We start from the raw sequence: 25,000 nt of genomic DNA on the forward strand, positions 1-25,000 counted from the left end.
AGGCTATGTGAAGGCTGTGTAAGGCTGTGTGAAGGTTAACCAAACATAAGCAGTTTGTGGCATTAAGGTGCCTTCAGTCAGCCATAATCCATGTCACGGAAGAACTGTAATGGTGCGTTCAGACAATCAACAAACATGTATTTCAAGTTTGACTTGGTGTTTGGGTTTCTGTGACTACATGTGTGATTTTGCAGTTGAATGAATCTGACTTCATATCTTAAGTGGGATTATCTGAACGTAAACTGCATTGCACTTGTACACTTGCATTGTAGTGAGCAGGGTTTATACACTACACTGTAGTGAGCAGGGTTTCTACACTACATTGTAGTGAGCAGGGTTTCTGGTGTCTAGAACATGAGTAGACCAGACCCGTGGAGACAGGGGGGTCTCACCTGTGCTTCGAGTGTTACACCACGGAAAAACCTCCATTTTCCTGGCTGCTCTCACACCTCTGCATGGAATCAAACTCAGTCCATCTTTCTCCACACACTCCCAATCCAATTTGTCTTCCTTGGAACTGTTGGCTGCCAGAGTGTTGAATCTTCTCCAACCTGAGCAAAAGCCAGATGCCTCCCACGACTCCACCTCATCAAGGCAAGAGGCTGTTTTTCATTCTTTCTTTTCATTTCCCTCTCTCTCTCTCTCTCTCTCTCTCTTTCTCTCTTTCTCTCTCTCTCTCTCTCTCTCTCTGTAGTGCTCACTGAGCTAAAGCTAGGACAAGTGTCATTGGGCCATCTGTGATAGGAGCCCTGGGCCTATGGCAGGAAGCCACAAGCCTGCCTGCCCACTACACACTGGGTCTGCTCAATAAACACGCATGCACGCACGCACGCACGCACGCATGCATGCACGCACGCACACACACGCACGCACACGCACGCACATGCACGCCCACGCACACACACGCACGCACACGGACACGCACACGCACGCACACACAAAACACATCAACATTAGCAGGGTGAAGCAGTGTGAGTGTGTGAGGGTTTCTGGCCGGTTCAGTGCACCTGCACGGACCCTTTACACCTCTCTCCCCTCCGGCCACCCTCTGTCCCTGCGACCTGCCCCGAGGGAGGTCAGGGGCAGGAGTGGCTGCCCAGTGGCCGGCAGCCAGGCGCATGGCAATGCTATCCTCCCACGCATGCTGCCGTGGGGCTCAGCCCAGAGAAGACCTGTGACCAGGGGATGGAGGCAGGCCAGGACTGCCACACACACACCTTCACACACATCTACACACACCTCCACACACAGACCTCCATACACGTACACCTCCACACACACCTTCACACACACACCTCCACACACACTCCTCGATACTCCTAACCCATGGGTCTGACACCAAACACAGACACAAACCCCCATTTATTGATGATGTAAAATATTTCGGTTAGTGTCAGAACAACTCTAATATCAAAAGCTTTCCTTTTGTGCCTTTAGGACAGTGGATTTGCTGGTCAGATGTGACCAAAATAAAAGTTCCTTTCTGTGGACCATCTGCTTCTAAAGGCAGCGCAAAACCACATGGCTTGAGTCCAGTGATTTACGGGTTTGTCAGATGTCCCACAAGCCAGCAGAACACAGAGTGCCCAGCATGTCCCGTAATACTGGACATAGACACTGCACTGGTCACACCAGGTCAGAGTGCTAAGAGTGAGGACCAAGATCAAGCAGGTCTCTGCTCATATTAGACTCGTTGTATGTTAAGACATGTGGACTGATCTCAGATCTGTTTCTTTCCTCAGAGTCACTCAGCACAAGCTGTCATGGGAACAGAGTACTAAGAAAGAGAGAAGGTCAAAGGAAAAAGAAATATGACATGTTAATGATCTCTTCTACATACAAACCAGTGACACGTTCCTGCACTCTCCCGACATTCCTGTGCCATCTGCTCTCTACTTCCCTGTGCGGAGCTTGGACACTCGTGGTGCAAATATTTATGGTTTCATCAGCATTTAGCATTAGATGTGTAAGAATGAGCGAGCTGGACACACACAGACACCATTGACTGCGTGCAGTGTTCTCGGGACTTCAGTGACAGGGTGAGTCAGTAAACGCTATAGTCTGTTCAGCGCTTTAAAACCAGTCCTGCAGTGAACCGTGTGTGTGTGTGTGTGCGGGGGTCAAACTGTGACGCACAGTGAGGCTCACTTCTGAGGGAGGTGAGAGGGGAGTCACTGCTATTTTACCCTGACAAGATTACCACCCCTCCAGGATTAACCACGGCTAAAGTTACGAATTTGCTGGGGTTTCTGGGGGCAGAGATCACACACACAAATGTGCATACACACTCGCACACATGCACACACACACACGCATACGCACATATGCACAGTCATGTAGACTCACTCTACAAGTTGTCAGCCTGATCAATTAATAGATACCAGAAAAACCACAAAACCTGCTCGCACTTGAAGCTCAACCCCAGTAAAATCGAGCTTCTGTACATCTCAGGAACTCCCAACACTTACCGTGACATCACAGTTTCCTTTGAGAACTCCCTGGTATCACCATCTGAAGCTGCCTGTAGCCTGGGCGTAACTTTGGACAACCAGTTTTTGTTCTCAACTCATGTTTCTAATCTAACCTGGTGTTGCAGATTCCTCCTTTGTAAGATATGAAGGATTCGGCCCTTTCTCTCACAGGAAGCTGTTCTGGGTAATTGTACAGTCTCTTCTAATCTCAAAGCTCGACTACTTGAACTCTCTACTTGCTGGTCTTCCTCTAAGAGCCATCAGACCTCTACAACTTGTCCAAAATGCAGCAGCACGACTGGTCTTCAATCTTCTGAAGTTCACAAACATCACTCCACTGCTGTGCTCCCTTCATTGGCTTCCAGTAGCTGCATGCATCAGATTTAAAACCCTGATGCTCGCCTACAAAGCCAAAAATGGACCCGCCCCTCCATACATGAGGTCAATGGTCAAAGCTGATCCGTACCTCAAGTACTTCAAACCTCAAGTACAGCTCGGCTTGAAACACCACACTTCGAGTCTCATGGAAGACAAGCATGGAGACTATTCTCTGTCCTGCTCCCAGATGGTGGAATGAACTTCCACTGGCTATCCGGACAGCAGAGTCCCTTGCAGTTTTCAAACTCAGACTGAAGACCCGTCTATTTGTGGAATATTTAAATGACCACTGATCCTGCTCTTATGTTGACTAACTCTAGTACTTATTGTTAATCCACGTTGTCTAAGATAGAGCTTATATGTTTTGCAGTTCTGGGTGTCAGCATTGATCCCTGTATTTCTACAGTATTCTAGTTCATTGGTATCTTGGACTCTAACCTACTGTACTGTACTAGGATATATTCTATGAGGAAATAACAAAGCACTTTTGTAAGTCACTCTGGATAAGAGCGTCTGTTAAATGCCATAAATGTAAATGTGTGTGTGTGTGTGTGTGTGTGTCCGTGCGTGCGTGCGTGTCTGTGTGTGTGTGTGTGTGTGTGTGTCCATGCGTGTGTGCGTGTCTGTGTGTGTGTGTGTGTGTGTGTGTGTGTGTGTGTGTGTGTGCTGTAACCCTGCAGGTGTAAGGTGTTCTGTTCCTCTGGGGCTGAGATTGTCTACCCTTCACCCAAACAGGAGGAGCAAACATGAGCTGTGACACGCCTACAGCTCACAGCAGCCCCTACGCTCCAGAGTGTGAGGGTGCCAGAGCTGTGCGGACGATCACAGCAGCGGCGGAGAATTTGTGAATGGAAAAGGATTTAGTCCACTTGGCAGAAGAGGTGGAGCTTCATTCCACAGCACTCAGGCAGAGGGGGCGGGGCCTGGGGGTGGGGTCACGCAGCCAGGAAACACTACTGATATCTGTAGCAGGAGCCTGTCTCAAGGTCACTGCAATCTCAGTGCCAGGGCTGTCCCAAACTCCTGCTAGATTAAATCTGTGTGTGTGTGTGTGTGTGTGAGAGAGAGAGAGAGAGAGAGAGAGAGAGAGAGAGAGTGAGAGACAGAGAGAGAGAGAGAAAGAGATGAATTGTACATATAAACAAATATAGACAAAATAAGCGCTTCTCAGAAAAATGTGGCTTGTGTGTGTGCGCATGTGTGCATGTGTGTGTGTGTGTGTGTGCAGGGACTGGGAGGTATGTTGGCTGGCATTATCTAGGCAGAGAGATGGAGATGTGATCAGTGCCCAGTATATGTGGTGTTTCCCTCTGTCATCCACCACAGGACCTTCCCCTCATGTAACGAGTTATTTCAGGCTGATGCCTGCTGCAGCGGGGCTGGGGTTTACGGGTGGAGGCGGGTGGAGGAGAGCAACAGTATCGCTCGTACCTCTCTCCTACGCTGTCCCGCTGCAGACTCGTCTCACAGCTCCACCTCAAATCCAGCTGTACCAGCTCCATGAGAGAGAGGGGAGAGACAGAGAGAAAGAGAAAGAGAGAGAGAGAGCAAGAGAGAGCGACGCTCGTCTGAGAAGTGTTGGCAGGGCATAGAACTGTGCGAATGAGACGGTGAGCAGGGACACCGTTTGAAACGGCACATACTCACTCTCACACTCACTCTCACACTCACTCTCACACCACAAACCTGCCCTTCACCTCCGCTGTGTAGTCTTATACAGGTGCTGGCATGTGAGCTCTGACACACACAACACCCAGAGCAACTTGGCATGGAGAATCAGAGAAGAGAAAGACGAGAACACAGCAGAGAGGGAAGCAGAGAGGTAAACGCTGATCCACTCAGAGACCTGCGTCCAGACACTCGCAGAGACCTGTGTCCAGACCCTCGCAGAGACCTGCGTCCAGACTTGCATATAGACCTGTGTACAAACCTGGCACCAGTGTCTCATGTCCCTCACTGCATTCCTCTGGCTGAAAGTCCCCGTGTCCATTTCTAGGAGTCACGAACACCAGCGCCAAATCAGCAGAGCCAAACTCCCATCAGTCAGCAGCCCCTCACTGAGAGGCTAGGAGGCCTACTGATGTCAGCCAGTCACCAGAGAAAATACCCAGTCGTGACGCATATCCAGGAACAAAAATAGCAGCGGGGCCCCCAGAGGGATTATCCAACAGGCTACATTAAGAGGCACTTTCAGCGCCCCTGGGGCTCCGCTTGCTTTCTCACAAATGAAGTTTACGTTTTCTGAAGCAAGACATGACCGCAAATAGAAGGGTTAAGAGAGAAGCAGCAGTTAGGGAGTGAAATGCAGACCAGGCTGTCTTTGGTGTGTGTGTGTGTGTGTGTGTGTGTGTGTGTGTGTGTGTGTGTGTGTGTGTGTGTGTGAGTGTGAATGAGTGTTTGTGCCTTTGGTGTGGCTGGTTTTGTGTTTTGTGTATGTGCTTGTGTCTTTTGTAAGAGTGTGTTTTTGTGTGTGTATGTACCCTTGGTTTGTGTGTTTGTATGTGTGTGTGTGTAGATACATGTGTTTAATGCCACAGTGTCTTATCAGGCAATGCTATAACTGACCTAGGGATTCTCCACGGAACATCAGGGACGTTGTCACCACCCACCCACCCTCCTCCCCTGCCCTGTCTGCCCCTTCTGCACCGTCTGCAGATCTATAAATAGCCAACCAAGTTCATTCTTGCAAAATCCCTCTACAAATTAGAATTGTCCTTTCTATTCCTGTCTGGCCAGGCACTGATATGACTGACTTGTGGATCACCATATGTGTGTGTGTGTGTGTGTGTGTGTGTGTGTGTGTGTGTGTGTGTGTGTGTGTGTGTGTGTGTGTGTATGTGTGTGTGTGGGTGTGTGTGTGTGTGTGTGTGTGTATGTGTGTGTGTGTGTGTGTGTGTGTGTGTGTGTGTGTGTGTGTGTGTAAGTGGAGGGAAGGGTTACTGCCACAAAAAAAGAATAAAGAAACAGGATGTGTCCGGTGACATTGAGTTAGTGCAGCACTGCGACAACGCAAGGACATGTAGCTCCATCTCCTTGAGGGGTGGAGGAGACGTAGCTCCATCTCTCCGAGGGGTGGAGGACACATAGCTCCATCTCTCCGAGGGGTGGAGGACACATAGCTCCATCTCTCTGAGGGGTGGAGGACACATAGCTCCATCTCCCTGAGGGGTGGAGGAGACGTTGCTCCATCTCCCAGAAGGGTGGAGGACATGTAGCTCCATCTCTCCTTGGAGGACATTCATTCACCTTTATGCTAATGTGTCGTGAGGGCCAGGAGCGCCTCACTCTTAAGGGTCACCCTGTCTCAGCCGTGCACATGACTCGCTGCCCTTCAGACAGCTGTGCTGTGTCTCCTCCATCAGACAGACAGAACCATCCCCCCCATCACACGCACGTGCCTTCTCTTCACTCACCCGTGCGCTGACCTTCTCCTACAAGCCAATCTGTGCGCCTAAACAAACTTGACCTCTGTTGACCCCCACGCCAGAGCTTAGTAACCAACATGAACCGATGCAAGCTGGGAGGCTGTGTTTCCCCACGGAGTCTCCCCCGCACAGGGAGCTGATCCAGCAAGACTCCAGTGTAAACAACACCCCGGGGCAAGGGACGCGCCAAACACTCACACGCTCCCTACAAAGGTGCGTCACACGATTATGGTATATGCTTCTGAACAAGGCCTTGGAAACACGATCACTCTGAAAGAAGGGAAACCATTTTAGTGCATTCTAACTTTCTAACAAGGATTAGTCAGAGAGGCAGGGACTAAAAAAAAGACCCATAAGAGAGGAAGACAAAGATCTTTTTACAGGAGGAAACTGAGAGCACCGTTGGACTTCACAAAGAGACGTAGTTATTATATGTTTCTTTACAAGAACACATTTACATTCACTTTAAGAAGAAAAAGCACAGAACATTTGAGCACACTGTCTATCATGTGTCAAAAATTATATCCGTGTTTTGATAGTTAAGGTGCGTTTTTAACCTGAAACCCAGTATTTGTGTGTTTTAGGATTACCAACAAGAACATTTTCATTACTGAAATCCCAGCAGCAATAGAAAACTAAATGTAGGCTTTTATACATGCAGAGCGTCTGTTCTGTGAGACGACATAAACTCTTCAGTCAGTGAGAGCTCCCTGATCTCCAGCTCCAGCTCAAGAAGGACAGTAGTAGTCATGTGATTTTTTTGCATGCAGTGACCTGCTGTCTGCTTGTTCCAACCCTGCTCTACCAACGTGACCTCACTGAAACACAAGCAAACTTGTCTGGCTACAACCAGGATACAATGTTTAACAGCAAACGTGGAGTTCTCTGAGCTAAGCAGGGGTCATGTTATAAATATTTAATGGCTATGCAGATGTGTGGTTGCCCTCGGCCTGGAGACGGATGCTATGGGCTCTTGACTATTTCTCCCGAGAGCGCCACAGATGTATGTACACACTCCACAAGCAGCCATCAGCATGATGGACTACCACACCACGCCCCCCCCCCCCACCACACCAACACCCCCCCATTTTATTTCCATTTGAATATTGCTGTTATCTTTGTTTTATGCAGTAAAGTATCATTATAATAACAATAACTGCTAACTGCTAATCATGTGATTAACATGCATCAGACTGCCTGTAAAACCGGCTCCAGTCATACATGCCACACCTCAGACAAGAGGCTAAAACAGACCTCTCAGAACCTCGTAATGGAGGACGCCACAACACAACTCTTCTCTGTTGCAGCGTCTCGTTAGCGCGGCTGAAGTGTGTGTGTCAGGGAATGACCCAACACATGGCTAATCCCAGAGTGTCACTCCTTCCGGTGTAATAGACCCGTCTGTTCCTGGAGCAAACAGACACTGTGTTAACTGCGACCTTTGACCCTCTCCAGTACATCTTTGGTGCATCAATATTTAATTTTAAGCATTGCTAGATGTATTATATTCCCTGTGAGGTGCATAAGGGAAAGAAAAGCAAGCTTCTGATATCTCTATCAAAGAGGTTTCGTATTAATGATGAATAATTAAACATTTCTGGGTAATGAAGTCCTTGCATCACATGACTGTGGGAAATGTATTCTTCTGAACCTATTTGGGGAATTGTTATTACATTTTTTTTTTGTTTTGACCTGACGGGAAAGAAGTTAAAAGCGATTGTGTGCGGTGGCGACCCAACCAGGCAGTCATTAACCCTCTTGTACAGGGGTCGTCAAGGGAGCAGGAAAAAACAGCCTTTAAACCCTGAGACAGATATTTATGGGTGTTTATAGGTAAGTTTGGCCTGAGCAGCTGTATGTTTATTGTATATTATTATTATTTATTGTGTATTACGGTATATTTACTGTATATTATTAGCACATGCTCACACAAGGAGACAGAACAATCTGGGGAGGATACGCCTCCAGACTGAGGAACCAATATCCTTCTCAACTGTGACAGTTCACAGGCGCATATGCAGTGAGTCTCCCACCGGTCCACAGAGTCACCTGCTGAGGGGAGAGTTCATCGGTAGATACAGGTCGTCTTTGCAAGCATGGCCCCCAGTTTACTACCCATAAATACTGAAGGGTCCTGAACTTCATCTTTTAATAAATTAATTACAGTGGAAGACTCGTTGTGAAAGGTTTCTGGACAAAGGTGCCGAAGAACACTGGCAGAAAGCACATGAAGCTCCTTCAGTAACAAACACATGTTGAGTTGGGTGAGTGGATGAATAACAAACGTTTGTTTTCAATCTGCAGGTTTTAATTGTTGTTATTTACTGATGCTGGTGTGGGAGTTGGCAGAGGGACACAGACAGACTGCTTCACACCTCAGGCTGACAAACACTGTAATCACGTCAAGAATATGATCTCATAACCAGAGAGAGTCATAGCTAGAGAGAGTCTTAACCAGTGAGAGTCTTAACCTGGGGGCCTGGGGCCTGGGGCCTGGGGGGATGGTCTGAGTGGGTGTTGTGAAAAAAATTTCCTTCATTCCATGGTGTCTGCAGACCAGGATAAGCCCCTCCCACACCTTACAGCCCCTCCCACGTCAGTGTGCTCCAACAATGCACTCTTCTAGCACCGTGTCTGTTACAGTCGTCAGCTAGACAAGCCATGGCAGTTTTAGTCCTGGCACAGAGCCAGACCTACCAGCTGAGGCCAGGGACCCAGGACCGGGGCTTGCCAAAGAGACGACTTTCATTAATGTCCCGCAAGCCCAAACAGACTCCTCCTCCTCATTAATGTCCTGCAAGACCAAAAAGACGACTCCACCCTGTTGATGTCCTGGAAGACCAAAGAGACATCTACCTCATTAATGTTTATCTCTAACCACTCAAACCCTGACAACGCTGCCCCTGGGCCATTATGGGGTGTAACAAACTGACCCCCTCCAGCTCTGTAGTGAATTCTGCCTCTTACACGACCTCCAGCTGGGCACAAAGGGGCAAAGATCTGTCAGGGCTCAGGGGAAATCTAAATGACTTTCAGATGTAATTTATTGTAATTTGACAAATTTTATTTTTCCACTTCCGAGCGATTACAGAAAATAGAACATTAGTGGACAGAATTAGCTCAGTCAGTCTGACAACATGCTGGAGACTCATATGAATCAAAAGGACAGTCAAACACAGCCTCGGACTCAGATGACTGAATGGAATTTTAACATTTAGCGATATTTTACAGTAGATAATCTGCATAATCTGAGACTTGTCCTTTTATCATCTGCCAATTAGTGTAATTTATAGCTTCTACGTCCCTTAGAAACCATGAAGAAAGGACAACATGCTAAAAAAAAAATCAGGAAATTATTTTATAATTATTTTTCACTGAATTGCATGATGTGCATGCTTTTGAAGTAATGAAGCAAAAAAAGACCAAAATGCTGCTTTTGACTATTGAGCTGAGCTGATCTAACCCTCTGCGGAGAACGACTGTGGACACTGCCTCTGTGGACACTGCCTCTGTGGACACTGACTCTGTGGACACTGCCTCTGTGGACACTGACTCTGTGGACACTGCCTCTGTGGACACTGACTCTGTGGACACTGACTCTGGCCTTTGGGCTTTCTGCTGTGCTGTGGGACAGTGGGACAGTGCAGGAGGTCCAACCTGGTCCCGGACAAGCACTGAAGGACAGTGTCTGGCCATTATAAAAATACCATGGACTGCCCCACGGACTTCCCCGTCATTCCAGACACACAGTTCTGCAAAGTTCCCTAAATAAGCATCTAAGTCTGTTCCATAACTGTCATCCAAAGCATATGGATCTATGGAAAACAGCACATCACAACATATCACACATTGTTGAAATGACTCTATACGAACATACTGTGTGGTTTCATGATAAGTGATAGAACAACAAGTAAATAAAAACCATAAAAGTAATGACAGTTAAGATGCAGTGAAATTAGACCATTAGTTCTTGGTTTAGGAGCTCTGTCAGGAGCCAGGAGGGGGAATATTGATGTTAGGGAGAATCAGACCCTGTCAATAAAGTCAGAGCATATCTGAGTCTGAGCCTCCCTGCCAGATTCCACATCCAGCCACGCCCCCTCACATTCGGCCACACCCACTCCCATGGCTCCTCCTCATGACCGGTCACCCCCCCTCACATCTGGTCACACCCCCTCACATCCGGCCACACCCCCTCCCATGGCTCCTCCTCACCAAATCAGCACAATCATTTCAGAGCTAGAAAAACCAAATCAGCAAACCATGATGGCTGACCCCAAAAATCCAGAAGAGGAAACTTACAATGTCCTCGAGGACAAATATGGTGTGTTCTTTCAGAAGAAATAGACCACTGTGAGCAGTGTATTACATAAGCTTATGTTTCATTTCGATCAGATCATTTTTAAAGTGTTTTGTGGAGGATTATAGCATCCAGCAGTATACGTGTAAGATGGTGTCAGGGAGAAGATAAATGACTTATTGAGAGTTTCAGAGGCGCCTTAGTCAGCACAGACGCTGTCCGGTGCAGAACTGCTCACAGCAGCCACAGCTTACGTTAACGAATAAACAACGTACACTTACCTGACTACTGAATTCATTTAGCATATTTGATCTTACTTAATCTCACCTTCAGTCCCATGAGGTAATGAGGTGAACGTGCCTTTGAGTACATAGAGGAGTGTTGTGGTGCAGTGTGGTACAGGGTCACTACAGTCACAGTGCAATTAGGCCAGATCTACTGTATTTAGTGACATATCTGCTATATTTATTGTCAAATCTACTGTATTTAGTGTCAGAGCTACTGCATTTAGGCCAGATCTACTGCATTTAGGCCAGATCTTCTGTATTTAGTGTCAGATCCTCTGTATTAAGTGTCAGAGCTACTGTATTTAGTGTCAGATCTACTGTAATTAGACCGGATCTACTGTAATTAGGCCAGATATACCTGTTTATGCCAGATCTGCTGTAATTAGGCCAAGTCTGTTGTTATTAGGCCAGATCTACTGTATTTAGGCCAGATCTGCTGTTTTAGTGTCAGATCTACTGTAATTAGGCCAGGTCTCCTGTATTTAGTGTCAGATCTACTGTATTTAGTGTCATATCTACTGTATTTAGGCCAGGTCTGCAGTTTTTAGTGTCAGATCTACTACAATTAGGCCAGGTTTGCTGTATTTAATGTCAGGCCAGATCTGCTGTAATTAGGCCAAGTCTGTTGTTATTAGGCCAGATCTTCTGTATTTAGTGTCAGAGCTACTGTATTTAGTGTCAGAGCTACTGTATTTAGTGTCAGATATACTGTAGTTAGGCCATATCTACTGTAATTAGGCCAGGTCTGCTGTAATTAGGCCAGGTCTGCTGTATTCAGTGGTCTAGGGTTCAGAAGTGTACTGTGATGAGTCCTCAGCAATGCCATGTCTTCCATCCCCCACCACAGTGCAACTGTCTGTGGCAGTGTACATCAAACACACATGTAACTGTATAACACATGATATAACGCAGCTAATTAAGCAGCGCACAGCACGCAAAAGCAGAAAACAGGAGCTGCTAAATGTCAGAACTTTCCACAAAGTCTCCATAGAAAAGAGCAGGAAACTAACAGAACATTCACACAATCACCCAGATCATCATATGACATTATACAACATCATATGAACTCTTACAGTCAAAAAGAGTGAAAATGAGTAACACAGAGAGAGAGAGAGCAAGCAAGAGAGATAGATAGATAGATAGATAGATAGATAGATAGATAGATAGATAGATAGATAGATAGATAGAAACAGAGAAAGACAGACTGAATAACAGAGACTAAGAGAAAAGAGATCGAGAGAGGAAAACTGCATTCATGAATGATGACCTGTCAAATGACATCACAGTGACAATGACATCACAGAGCAGCACAGTGAGAGTGAAAAAAACACTCCAGGCAGAGAGGAGGAGGAGGAGGAAATGTAATAAATAGTAAAGGAGGTGTCGCACAGTGGCACTGATGCAGCTCAGTGCAGGCGGAGAATCACCCAATGAGCTGGCTGCCATGAGGACAATAATTCTGCCTCTGTCGGCGGTCCCACGTTAAACTATGCAGATCAGCATAGCCCTCTACAAGAAACAGGAGATGCAGCTGGATCTACGTAGCTCCTCTCCTGAGCCCAGTCCAGTCCAACCAGGCGAATCTTATTTGACAGGTCACATAAAAACAGATGTTCAGATGTTCCTCTGAATTCTGTTCTCTCACAGGAACGTTTTATGCATCTAAAACGCCACAGAACTCAGGACAAATGTCTACTGCTGTCATTGGCTGTAGCTGGTGTTGCTCTGCTTTGGTCCTTCTGAGCACTGCCCAGAGCCCCTGTGACATGCTTAAACACTAAGCACAAGCACTCCATCGCCACCATAAATAAACTCATTCTTTAAAAACAGAAATACAGAGAACTAAATGTCAGCAGGTTTTGAGAGGATTACAGCCTTGTGCAGAGGAATTCACTGTTTCAATGTTTCCTCATCTAACCAACCTGCCAGAGCAACTTTACAGAGAGAAACCAAAAGGACCTAAAATACACCCTTGAATTTAGAGTCAGCTCAGAGGACCCAGAACCAAAGATCCAGGACCCAGAAACCAGGACTCAGAACACAGGATCCAGAACCGAGGACATAGGACTCAGGGCTTAACTGACAACTGTCAGGATCATTTAAAAATGACCGTTTAAAACTGGTAAATATAATGCATGCAAATGTCATTGTCCATAATAACAATGTAACGTATTGACATTTCGATAAAGCGTAACAATCCTACAGAAACAGCCTTCCAGGTTAAGAAAAACAAATAAATAAGAAATCCAAATAACCATTACGCAAAGCCAAGCTGAGCACAGTAGATCCTACAGTAATGTTTGTCACCGTTCAGCCTTTCAGTGTTTTCCCGCCACAACATTCCACTTCCTGCAGCCTCTCCCTGGTTGGCACCACTGCCAGGCAACCACTGGGCCACAGATAAGACTGCTTGGGGTTTTCAGTCTTAGAATGAAATTTAATGAATGAAACTAAACCTTTCTGACAATCAATGCAATCGAAATAATCAGACACAAAAATAAATATACAGAGGTGTATCTCAGATTATAATCCTGATCATGTAGATTTATGTGGAGAAAATGTTTCTAGGACATTTTAATTTATATTATTTATATAATTTTGTATAACACAAAGAGCAGTCCTAAGATTATACAGCAGGTCGGTAGTGTAATCTACTCACACTATGAGTGCACTATGTGATCACACTATGTGTGCACACTCCCAGATCACACTATGTGTGCACACTCCATTCCTCCACATGGCAGGAAAGAGCTTTAGCTTTGACTTTCTAACGGTTTAACATGTGCGTGGCTGTGCAGGGTGGCGCGGGTAGACTGGCATCACCCTCCAGGAGGAGGAGCAAACTGGCAAGCACAACAGAGCTAGCCTTGAGCGCCATGGAAACGGCCAGTGCGGATGTGCCTGTCAGCCCTGGGTGGGTAGAGGGGCCGAATTTAGAAGGTGATCTGGTAGAAGAACAGTGTGGGCTCACTGTCCGCTGCCAGGAGCACAGATGGGACGAAGAAAGAGACAGAATTAAGACAACGAGAAAGACCTCCCGCCCCTCCCAGCTACCCTCCCCGTCCCCCTCCCACTGTCCCTCCCGCCTTGTTGCCACGGTAGCGCTGCCAGTTTCCAGTCCTCCAGGATTAGTGCTTCTCTTGTGCCTGAAACAGTCCCACACTGATGCACAATCTGTTTTGGCCAGAGGGTGTAACAGGGGAGAGTGTATGTGGGCAGAGTTATTTTGGTTTACAAATTCTGTAAACGGAAGGCTGGATAAATGCAGGTAGCAGCATGGTCTTCTGAGTCACAGCCTCTCATCCGCCCTGCAACAACCTCACAACTAATAGAACTGATCGACCTCGTCAGGAGGCTGTACGACCTCGTCAGGAGCTTGGAAGAAGACTCATCGCTAAGGCTTGCCATTTCACACCTGCCATTCACAAAGAAGACTTTATTTTCTACACGCAGTTGCATACACACAAATACACACACACACACACACACACACACACAGGAAGAGACAGCAGCGAGCAGATTGCAGGCTCAGACAGGAAGCTGAGTTTATGCAGCGTGTGATGCTGGGAGCACTGACACTAGCAGATCACACTTCTTCAGCCCTCCCAGTTCTGTGTGTGTGGGGGGGGGTGCATGCATGCACAAGCGAAAGTACCAGCAACCAGCAACACCTCCTCTCACTCAGTCGTCCAGCATCACACCACACTGTGAGCGAAGGGAGAGACTGCACCAGCACCACAGTGAGCAGGTGGCAACTCGCTTGCACAAGGGAGCCGAGACCAGGAGGAAAATCACGCAGAGGGTTCTCAAACCTGGGCGTGCCATTCATACGCGCAGATTAGCACTTCAGAGTCCAGATTAGCAATTCAGACCTTTGTCTTTAAACACCTCTGAAATTCCACATTGGTTTTTTTATCATAAATACTCAGAAAGAAATGCACTGAGGTCTACAGCTCCTGCAGCCGAGCGGAGAAGTTCCCTGGCATGAGCACTCCTCGTAAAACAAAAACACTCTAATGGTGTCCGATTGTGAAGTGGAGCAGACGGATCAGAAGGAGTAAACACACTTGAATGATGCCTAAACACTGCGAGAGTGTGGATCACGTCCGTGGGCCTGCAGTGGGGGCTGGCAGACATCACCCCACAACGCTGCTCTTGCTCTCGTGCTGTCAGGGAAATTATGTCTCTGTTTGCGTGGTTTCCTGTCCCGCCGTGGCCCTGGCGCGTCGGAGTGATCGCACAGCACGCGGATGTTCAGACGAGTGTCATGAAGTCTCTCTCTCTCCTCCACGTCGCCGCTCTTTCTCTTTGTCTTCTTTAAAGTATCATTTCTCGTGTGGCACAGCGTTTCACACACACCATGACAGGGGCTCGTCTGCTTGACTGTTTTGACTGTTTTGGTGGTGAGGAGGTTGGAGGGTTGGGGAGGCGATGAGAATCTTTGAAACAGAGCAGACTTCAGACAGAGGCAGCAGGTGTGAGCCTCAGGACAGGTTCTTCAATACCAGTGCCACAGTGGAGAAGAGACCACTAGATCACAACCCAGACACCCTCTCCACACCCCCACGATGGGGCAGAGTGATGCAAATCTAACTCCAGGACACACAAGCACATAATCTAGTGGAGTGTTTATGAAGAGCAGTGTGCTCAGAGCTCCCACCCTGGCACTGGGGTGGAGGACACGCTAGCGCGCTACTTACACAATTCCCTTCTGCCTCTTTCTGATCATTGATTCTTTATTGTCATTTACTGTTGAGTCTTTATTTGTTTGACATTTTAGTTCAAGTAAAATCACTAAGGATTATTGATTCCCATTTGCTATACAATAACATTTGCAAATGGTGGTTGGTGTTTTTTGTGGTACAAACCTTTGTCCAAGGACGTTTGTAAGCATGAATAGAAATCTCCACTCCATGCCAAACATATCAATAAAGCATCTGAACCCTGAGGTGTTATTAGACCTCACGGAGGTTTGTAACTGTGATTCACAGGTAACCCTCCGATATGTTCCTGAAAGCACAAAACTCAAAGGTCTTTAAAGGATCTCTTCTAAAGGACAATTCTTATCTTTACATTACAAAGAGCAAGTTGAAATAAAACCCAGAACCACTTGGTTACTTAGAAAAGCTTCCAGCCCAGCGTTGATAAATACAAGTTAGAGTACCTGCAGTCACCTCCCTCTCCTGCTCAGCGAGAACAATGAGGCTTAATGGGTGTGCCAGAATTAACCTTCACCTACCATTAATCCTGGCAGGGAAATGAAACTGGGCTGCGCTTGGGCAGCTCATCCTTCACCTGACAGTGTGGGGACGGCGCTTTTCAGAAACACAACCCCAGCAGTCTGCTGAGTGCTCTGAAGGGCACTGACCGCTTCTCTCCAGCGGAGAGGAACAGCCGACCACAGGCCTGTCCCTCTCGTGACGTTCATGACAGGTAGCCAAGACCTCTTAAAATCCCCACAACCTCCAAACCTCTGAGCAAGGAAACATGAAAAACAAGGCAACTGAACATGTAGCATCAGAAGATAAAGGCTACATGTTGTATACAACACCAGAAGATGACCACTGCTCCAGATCTCCAGGTCAGAGAAGGAGAAGATCCATCTCATATCTCACTACCCTCTCCAGAGCAAGCAGACTGTCAGTTGCCTGATATTGGCTATAAACTGCTACACTGAGAACATACAGTTCTAGAAGGCTGGAGACTGGATGACCTGCTTTAGAAACACACTCAATGTGTTTAAAAACATAATTTCTCCTTACTGTGTCATGTCCCGTCTCTCAGTCTCCCTGTGCTGGACTAATGACAGTGTCCCCTCACGTCCAGCTCCACAGACACTCATGATGGCTGATAATCAAAACTCCCCTCTCTAGTAAACACATCTAGAGAGTGTGAGTGGGAATCGCTACCCCAAGGAGACGAATAATTGATAATAATAATTGTTTGCTATCAACCAAACAATTCTCAGCTTCAAGACACTGGCAATCACAGACAAGAGAGTATGAATGTCATGTGGAGAGTACTGAGGTCACATGGAGGATACTGATGCCCTGTAGGCAGTACTGAGGTGGAGAAGCTCTGAACTCTGAACTCTTGATGTTGCACTTGGTGATGCAGCACACATGACTGCCATTCACAATGGGCCATTTCCTTTCCAGAGCCCTGTCTTTTCCACACTGGCCTTTTACGCTTCAATGTGTGTCGTCCTCTTCCCAGACCTGTGGGGAGAGTGAGGGCGTCATTGCCCTGCTGTGCTCTCCAGGAGCGGGGGCGGTGTGGGCTTGAAGCCTCGCCTGCCTCGCCTGCCTGCCACCAGCAGCTGCTTCCCTGCTAGCAGCCCTTCACCACTCGACTCACACGCAGGCGAACCGCCAAGCAACTGCTGCCGCCGCCCGCCCGCCTTCCTCAGCTCAGATCACCACCTGTTCTACCTCCAAACCAGGCAACAGGATGGAGAGAGAGAGAGAAGGAGAATGAGAGAGAGAGGGAGAGGGACAGAGAGTGAGAGAGAAGGATAGAGAGAGGGGGGGGAGAGAGAGAGAGGGAGAGGGACAGAGAGTGAGAGAGAAGGAGAGAGAGAGAGAGAGGGAGAGAGAGAGAGAGAGAGAGAGAGAGAGAGAGAAGGAGAGAGGGAGGGGGAGGAATTCATCTCTCTTGCTACCTGAGGGCATTTTTATCCACCAGGTTTTTTTTTAATTTTCAGTTAATTGTGACCCAGTGGGATTAAGAAAAAACATCAACATGTCACACAGGCTCCAAGCTCTTCTGAAACATGACGTTATGTCATATCTGTGTTATGCAACAGTCCATGATGTGATGTCATCTGTGTTATGTTCATTCTTGATGTGCCTGTCTGTTATATATACACCATGATATGATATGATGTTATGTTATATTATGTAATATGATTTTCGGTCGCTTATGTTACTTTCCCTCTAGGAGGCACAGAACCACATCTCAGATCTCTCAACTATTAGCAAATAATAATGACAGAGTTTTTTTGCTTTGTGCTTCTGTAGTTAACAACACAAGACCAGGACTGTAAGCGCTTAGCAGGGTTGACACTGCCGGGTCGGACTGCAAGCAACTGTCACTGTGCTTAATGCAAATGCAAAACCTCTCTCTTCCTCTGATGTTACATTCCATCAGAGGGATCAACATCTGTGTGTGTGTGTGTGTGTGTGTGTGTGTGTAAAAAGGTCCATCCCAATTCACCTTTTCTTCGTACTCTTTAGCACATAAACAAACATACATGCACACACACACACACACACACACACACACACACACTTACATGCACACACACAAATACACATACACATATGGGCACACACGCACAACACACGCGCACACACACACGCGCGCACACACACACCCACACTTACATGCATGAATGCACACATGGATGCACGTGGATGCACACACACACACGAACATGCACATGCATGCGTGCCCACGCACACACTCCAAACCCAACAGGAAGCGCCTGTGCTGCTCTCAGCTGGCAGGTCATTTGCATGGTTCAAAGAGGAGGAAATGAGAGTTGCTGGCAGACAAGCAGACCAGGCACTTCCTGCTCAGGCTGGGCCCCGCCTCCCTCGTCCCACCTCTCTCGCTCCACCTCCCTCTCTCCACCTCCCTCGCCAAACCTCCCTGCTTTCCATCTGCTTTGACTACAGGCACTCCAGCCTTACAGGAAGCAGCAGCCCGCTCGGTGTGCCCCTGACCCTGTGCCCCCTGACCCTGTGCTGACCTGACCCTGTGCTGACCTGACCCTGTGCTGACCTGACCCTGTGCTGACCTGACCCGACGATGACCTAACCCTATGACCTTTAACCCTAACCTTCACCCCTAACCCTAACCCTCTCAGACCCCAAAGCTCAAGCATACAGTGTCACTCCACCTTGCCATATACAGAAATATATCCATAACCAGATAGCGTTTCCTCTTAGCCATACTCTCTCTCTCTCTCTCTCCCTCTCTCTCTCTCTCTCTCTCTGCTATACTGGTACAGCTCCACTCTCCATCTGATTCTGTCAAGGACAAAGCACACAGTTTCAAGAGGGTTCCCATAGTAACCAAATATGTGTTGCTACTTTAGGGTGGTTTTAGTGCATTGTCTGCAGCGTGGGGCTGCACAAAAGACAAGCGTTGACCAATAGCGTGCATCACCCCTCCCCTCTCAAACCAATGGCGGGCTGTGGAATCCCTGCAGTGGTTCAGAAAGCCGTGGAGGACTCACCTCATTAACTCACACTGGGCTTCAACCTGAGGCTCTTCCTCTGTACCTCATTGTGTGTGTTAGGATGGCCACGCAGCTAATGCACACTTTCACTGCTGGCTCTCTTAGGTGTGTGCTAATAATGATGTAAGGCGTCAGGAGTAACCAGGAGTCTGGGCTGTACAGTGAAATATCACAGCTGCTCCCTTATACTAACAGGGCAGACACACATATGCAAAAAGCCACACACATGAGCACACCTCAAAATCTAGCAAACCCCTACCTCTAACCCCTAATACCTTACACCTAATCTTAAACCCTAACCCCTAACCGTAACCCTACCCCTACCCCTAACTAACCATAACTCTAACCCTATCCCTACCCTAACCTTGACCCTAACCCCAAACTGTCCAAAAAGGTGTCATGCGCTCTAAATGTGTCGAGGATTTCCGAGGTGCTGGAGCTCTGAATGTCAGCGTTTCCCTCTCAGCACAGCTGGGTGAGGAGGTTAAACATGTCACCCAAGAGAGTTATCCACATACAGCTGAAAAACAAGGAAACGCTAGAGGAGACCAGTTAGCACTGTTAGACGAGACCAGTTAACTCTGTTAGAGGAGACCAGTTAGCACTGTTAGAGGAGACCAGTTAGCACTGTTAGAGGAGACCAGTTAACACTGTTAGAGGAGACCAGTTAGAACTGTTAGAGGAGACCAGTTAGCACTGTTAGAGGAGACCAGTTAACTCTGTTAGAGGAGACCAGTTAACACTGTTAGAGGAGACCAGTTAGCACTGTTAGAGGAGACCAGTTAGCACTGTTAGAGGAGACCAGTTAACACTGTTAGAGGAGACCAGTTAGCACTGTTAGAGGAGACCAGTTAGCACTGGTGCATTTGCAAACTGTAAATTGGCCACCGCTGGCATTCGTTATCGATGTGAGCATTTCCGAGAGAAGTCAGGGACGATGTGCGGTGAAGTGTTCCTTTCACTGTGTGCGGGACCCTGCCCTGCTGGTAAAGGTGGGTGACAGGCCAGTGTGTGTGACGCTCAGCACAGCCAGCAACTCCAACACAAAGCGGCTCTGTGCTCACACACGTCCTGTAATCACGGCTGCCGAAACAAAGCCACCCCACTAGCCCAGTATCCATTAGCTCAGCGAGGGTGCACGCGAACACATTCCAGTATAGATTATGTACAGTATATATGTTCATTCTTCTGTATGTGTGAGAGCATGATGCAAAACACACTGTAATGCTGGTTTTATATTTTTTTGTTTGTTTTTAGAAAATGTCCCAGTGTGCCTCAAAGGACTCTGCCATCTTTCCTGTATGTGATATATTTTCTCTTTCTGAAATATATATTAAAACATAATGGCACAGTGAACCAGTTCCTCTATTTAATAACTGTCACACATTTCATCCAGGGTGCTGAGGGGTATGTGCTCAAGTGGGTCGCCAGTACTGTATAGATCCCCCGGCCTCCCACTCCAAGTGTGGACGTGATTTTCCACAGACGGGGCACATAGCAGGGGCATGGCCCAGGCTGTCTGGCCCTGGGCAGGGTTCTTTTCCTCCATCCTATCACACTGACCCACATATGATTTACCCACTCCCAGAACATCGCCTGGACAACCTACGACCTCCTAAGCACAATCACACACACACACACACTCACTCTTTCTCACAGAACAGAGAAGGCCTCTGGCAGCCTCTGTGGACTGTTGTACACTTGCCCTTTCAGCAGAGGGGCCAGCAATGCTCCAATTAGCAAAGAGCACAATGTCCAGAAGGTTTGGCTACACTCACACCTCCGTCCAGCAACACGCAAGAGCCGAAGCCTCTTTAACCAACAGAGCAGGACAAACACCAGACAAGAGTGTAAAGATTCTTCTTATTATTCTTCTCATTATTGTTATTATTATTGTTGTTGTTGCTGTTATTATTATTATTATTGTTATTATTATTATTATTATTATTTGTGTTCGTTACATTTCGAGGAGACGGTGAAGGTTTGAGAATGTGGAGTGTGTTCCTGACCAGTGGAGACCACCACACACATCAGAACAACACATGTTCAGTTCACTCTCTGAAAAGTTCATGCTCACACACACATGCACTCATGTGAACACACACACTTACAAAAGAGTGCACTTCCTGTCTCGCTGCGTATGAAGCGTGAGCAGGTTGTTTGCCGGGCTGCTCACCCTCAGGGCTGCTCACTGTCAGGATTTTGCATGTCTATTTCTGTACACAGTTACACTGCAAACCTCACTGAAAAGGACTGGGCACAGGCCACACACACACACACACACACACACCCACACCCACTACACAGAACTACACACACACACACACTACACAGAGCTACACACACACCCACTACACAGAGCTACACACACACCCACTACACAGAGCTACACACACACCCACTACACAGAGCTACACACACACCCACTGTACAGAGTCACACACACACCCACTGAACAGAGCCACACCCCCCCCACACACACACACACAAACACTGTACAGAACCACACTCACACATTGCACAGATACACACACACACACACACACACACTGCACAGAGCCCCTCAGCAGAAGGGAAAGAGCAGGAGACACAAACAAGATCCTGGTATGACACCTGCCCTGAGCTCCTGCCACTCTCATACATCCTCTCCTCTGTCACATTCCAAAAGGCACAAACTCTGTTCTGTACGTTCCAAAAAACATTTGGCTCTAATGATTTTATTTCCTCTTTCTCTCCGCTGTACTCAGTCTCTCCAAGAGTCTCTTGCATTGTTGTGAACACTTTAATGATTACTAACGTTGTTTATCTCTGAGCTTGGTGAAGTGAGGTTTGAGTGCAGGGATACACATCCATGACCTCATCTGTTAGCGTGATAGTCACCATTCCTGGTGTGAATAATTACCTTAGCCCAATTACCACGTTATGAATTATTCAGTTCTATTAACAAAGCTTGAAACCACACTGTAAGCCACAAAGGCAGGGACGGTAGCATGTGACAGTCCTTACATTACTGGTTACTGCACAGTGATGAGCTCAGTGCACCTCCAAACCCAAAACTTACAAATACAAGAATCTAGCAAACACTACCTGTGCCTTCCCTTCTCAGTGGTCCGGGAGTCAAGTTTATCCAGGTAGACACACTCCTCACACACCCTGTTTGTGAGAGAGATGGAAAAGAGTATATTAAACAAATGAACACACACACACAGACACACACACAGACACACTCACAAACAAACAGCACATATGCCTCACATGATCTCTGAAGTGAGTGGCACCCGAGGTCAGAGTGCTTCCCTTTAGGTTCTTTACACTGTCAACACTGAAGAGGCGCAGACACAGAATAAGGCTGTTCCAGCACAGGAACAGTTGCACTCCCAGCCCTTCAGGTGGCGACGATGAGCGCGTCCACCATTGCTTCGTCTCCCTCTGTCCCCTGCCCCCTGTACCCACGTGAAAGCCCCGCACGCCTCACCAAAGCCCTGCTCCATGACGCTCTACAGAGAGGGAGCACTGCCAAGAAATGAGTGTCATTCAGTCTCCTGACAGCCTGCTTCATGCCTACTCGCGCTCCCTCTCTCTCTGTGTGCCCAGCCCGTCCCCGACCAGCTGCCCACCTGAAGCAGCATCCTCCACCTCCCTGCAGCAGTGGCACAGGGCTCCTGGAGGCCAGAGGGGGTCCAAATCTCTGCTCTGCTGTGTCAGTCGTACGAAAGTGTGTAGCGCCTGCCCGATCCCCTCATGTTCTGTACAGAAAGATATTCCCCACCTACTGTATGCAGCCCTCTCTCTCTCTCGCTCTTTCCCTCTCTCGTTCTCGCTCTCTTTCTCTCTCTTTCTTTCTCTCCGATAACCTCGCTTGCACAGAGAAAGGAGCTCGGCAAGAGGAGGGAAAAAACCATCATCATGTTTCTTCAACATAAGCAGCCGACCTGCGATTGGCCAGTGAGTGGGGGGAGGGGTCAGTCGTGGGAACGGCAGGCAGGCAGTGGCTACCGGCGAAAAGCAGACAGTAAAGTAGGTCTCAGCTGTCCCTGCCACTGCAGAGAGCGAAAGAAAAGAGGGGGGAGCGAGAGAGCGAGGGAGGGAGAACGAGAGACTACCTCTTTTTCAGAGCAGGAAGAAGGGGAGGCCACGAGAGTTTCCTGTTGTGCAGCTGAGGAGAGCAAGGACGTCACACACAGCACAATCTGGCAAGATCTCAACTCAGACACTCGAGTGTCGCAAGTTCACCTACTGCTACAGCGGCTTCAGCCTGGCTGCCTAAGACTAGCTCCAGCCTCCGATGGATCTATATTTGAAGATTTGGTTTAAAAAAATACTAATTCATAATGTTCTAAAAAATATTTGCCTGCATAAGCAGATTGGTTTTCATGGTATTGTATACTAATGTAAGATCAACTGAAAAGTTTGCACAAACACCAAGAATTTCAGAGGAAAGTGACTCACTTGTTTGACCTCTAACTGTTCAACTGATTACTGTGTTACTTGTTGATTCTACACTAACATGCTGCCCTACAGTCATATATACGCCACATTTCCTTCTACAAAAGCAACTGTGTAAGTTAAGGTCCACACAAACAAACATAAAGTCGTCTCTGCGGTGACGGTGCCAAACAGAGCTTCCTTGCTTACCAAACCACTCGTGTTCCACATGCGGCTTTAACGCAGCAGTGCTTCACAGTTTAGCAGAGTTAACCACAACTGGTGCAGCGTGGAGCTCTGCATGTGTTCTGCTACACAGTCAATGTGTGCAGAGGTTGGGCATGTAACTTCTGAAAAACACCTCCAACCCAAGCATAGAGGAAGCCCGAGTTAATGCAAAGAGCAATGCAAATCCATCAGGCGTTACTCAGCTGTGGACAGGACCAACACTCAAGCCTGTGTGCAGGGTGAGGAACCGTCCTGACTGAGACAGACTCACCCACAGCACCTGCAGAAGCCACACTGTTTACTGAACACTGACCCAGTACCAAAGGGAAGCCCCTTGTATCTGGGCCACAGTACAGAGCTCCCAGGGAGAGACCCTTACCCTGCCCAATCAGGACACCCTACTGCCAGGCTGGCCCGCGTGCACGACGACAGGGCAATACTTTTAAAAGTGCTACACAGGAACAGCAAAGTACTGAGTTGGTTCAGCTTTTAATGGCTTGCTTTTGTTATGCAACTGGGACTCATGATAAATTAGTTCTCTCGCAGAAATGCAGACAAACACATACGTGAACTGTTTATAAGTCTTGCTGAGTTTACAGTTCAACTGTAGGGCCACTAATCATCACATATGCCTCATATCACAAACATGAAAGTGAGTTTTATAGGCAAACTGCACAAGTCAGTGCTCCTTGTATTAATAACAGTTGAGTGATGAATTTGTGTCTTAAATATGCTCATTATCTCTTGTGTATTAAAGGTGCCCATCAGGCCTGCCCTTCACCTCGGTGGTTTCTAGATAAATAGAACTGAAGCTCAGAAAGTTGCTGGTTTTCGCCAGCCATGCTAGACATAAACATGACTCTTTTACCCAGAGTCAAATAAAGGAATTCACATCATGTGTGGACGTCCCTGAACCTCGGGAATGATCTGTGCCAAAGGGAACCCATCCACAGGAGTTATGGATGCTGACAACTAGAGGTGGTGTAGACCAACTTATGTAAACAGTAAATTATAGAAATGTTTTTGATCTGATCACCTGGTTGTAGCCTAGAGGTTTAATCAGAGGGTAAATGAACAGATCTCAGAATACCATTCAAAATGACCTGCACTTACACTCATTTACTACATATTTTCACAGAACATCTATGATCCAGGTTCCTAGATTCATACTGAAGTTACATAATATAATATAATATAATATAATATAATATAATATAATATAATATAATACAATATAATAT

The 25,000-nt window shown here is 47.3% G+C and overlaps 1 protein-coding gene across 7 annotated transcripts in view; it reads right to left on the reverse strand.

Annotated features, from left to right (window-relative positions):
• The window catches only part of hivep2a (HIVEP zinc finger 2a), a 75,555-nt gene that overhangs the window by 48,960 nt on the left and 1,595 nt on the right, over positions 1-25,000 (reverse strand). For 3 of the 7 annotated variants that reach the window (XM_027019323.3, XM_035524129.2, XM_081717760.1), the window contains exon 2: positions 22,194-22,259. The exons of 1 other annotated variant lie outside the window; for it this stretch is intronic. The gene's annotated coding sequence lies outside the window, so the exon portion shown is untranslated. Of the gene's footprint in view, positions 1-2,468; positions 4,260-22,193; positions 22,260-22,361; positions 22,644-22,723; positions 24,778-25,000 lie in introns of those variants that run through there. 3 more of the 7 variants (XM_081717761.1, XM_027019325.3, XM_027019328.3) reach the window with 3 other exon arrangements.

Source organism: Electrophorus electricus, chromosome 7 (assembly GCF_041902795.1).
Source record: "Electrophorus electricus isolate QZ-2024a chromosome 7, ASM4190279v1, whole genome shotgun sequence".
In the NCBI taxonomy this organism is placed as follows: domain Eukaryota; kingdom Metazoa; phylum Chordata; class Actinopteri; order Gymnotiformes; family Gymnotidae; genus Electrophorus; species Electrophorus electricus.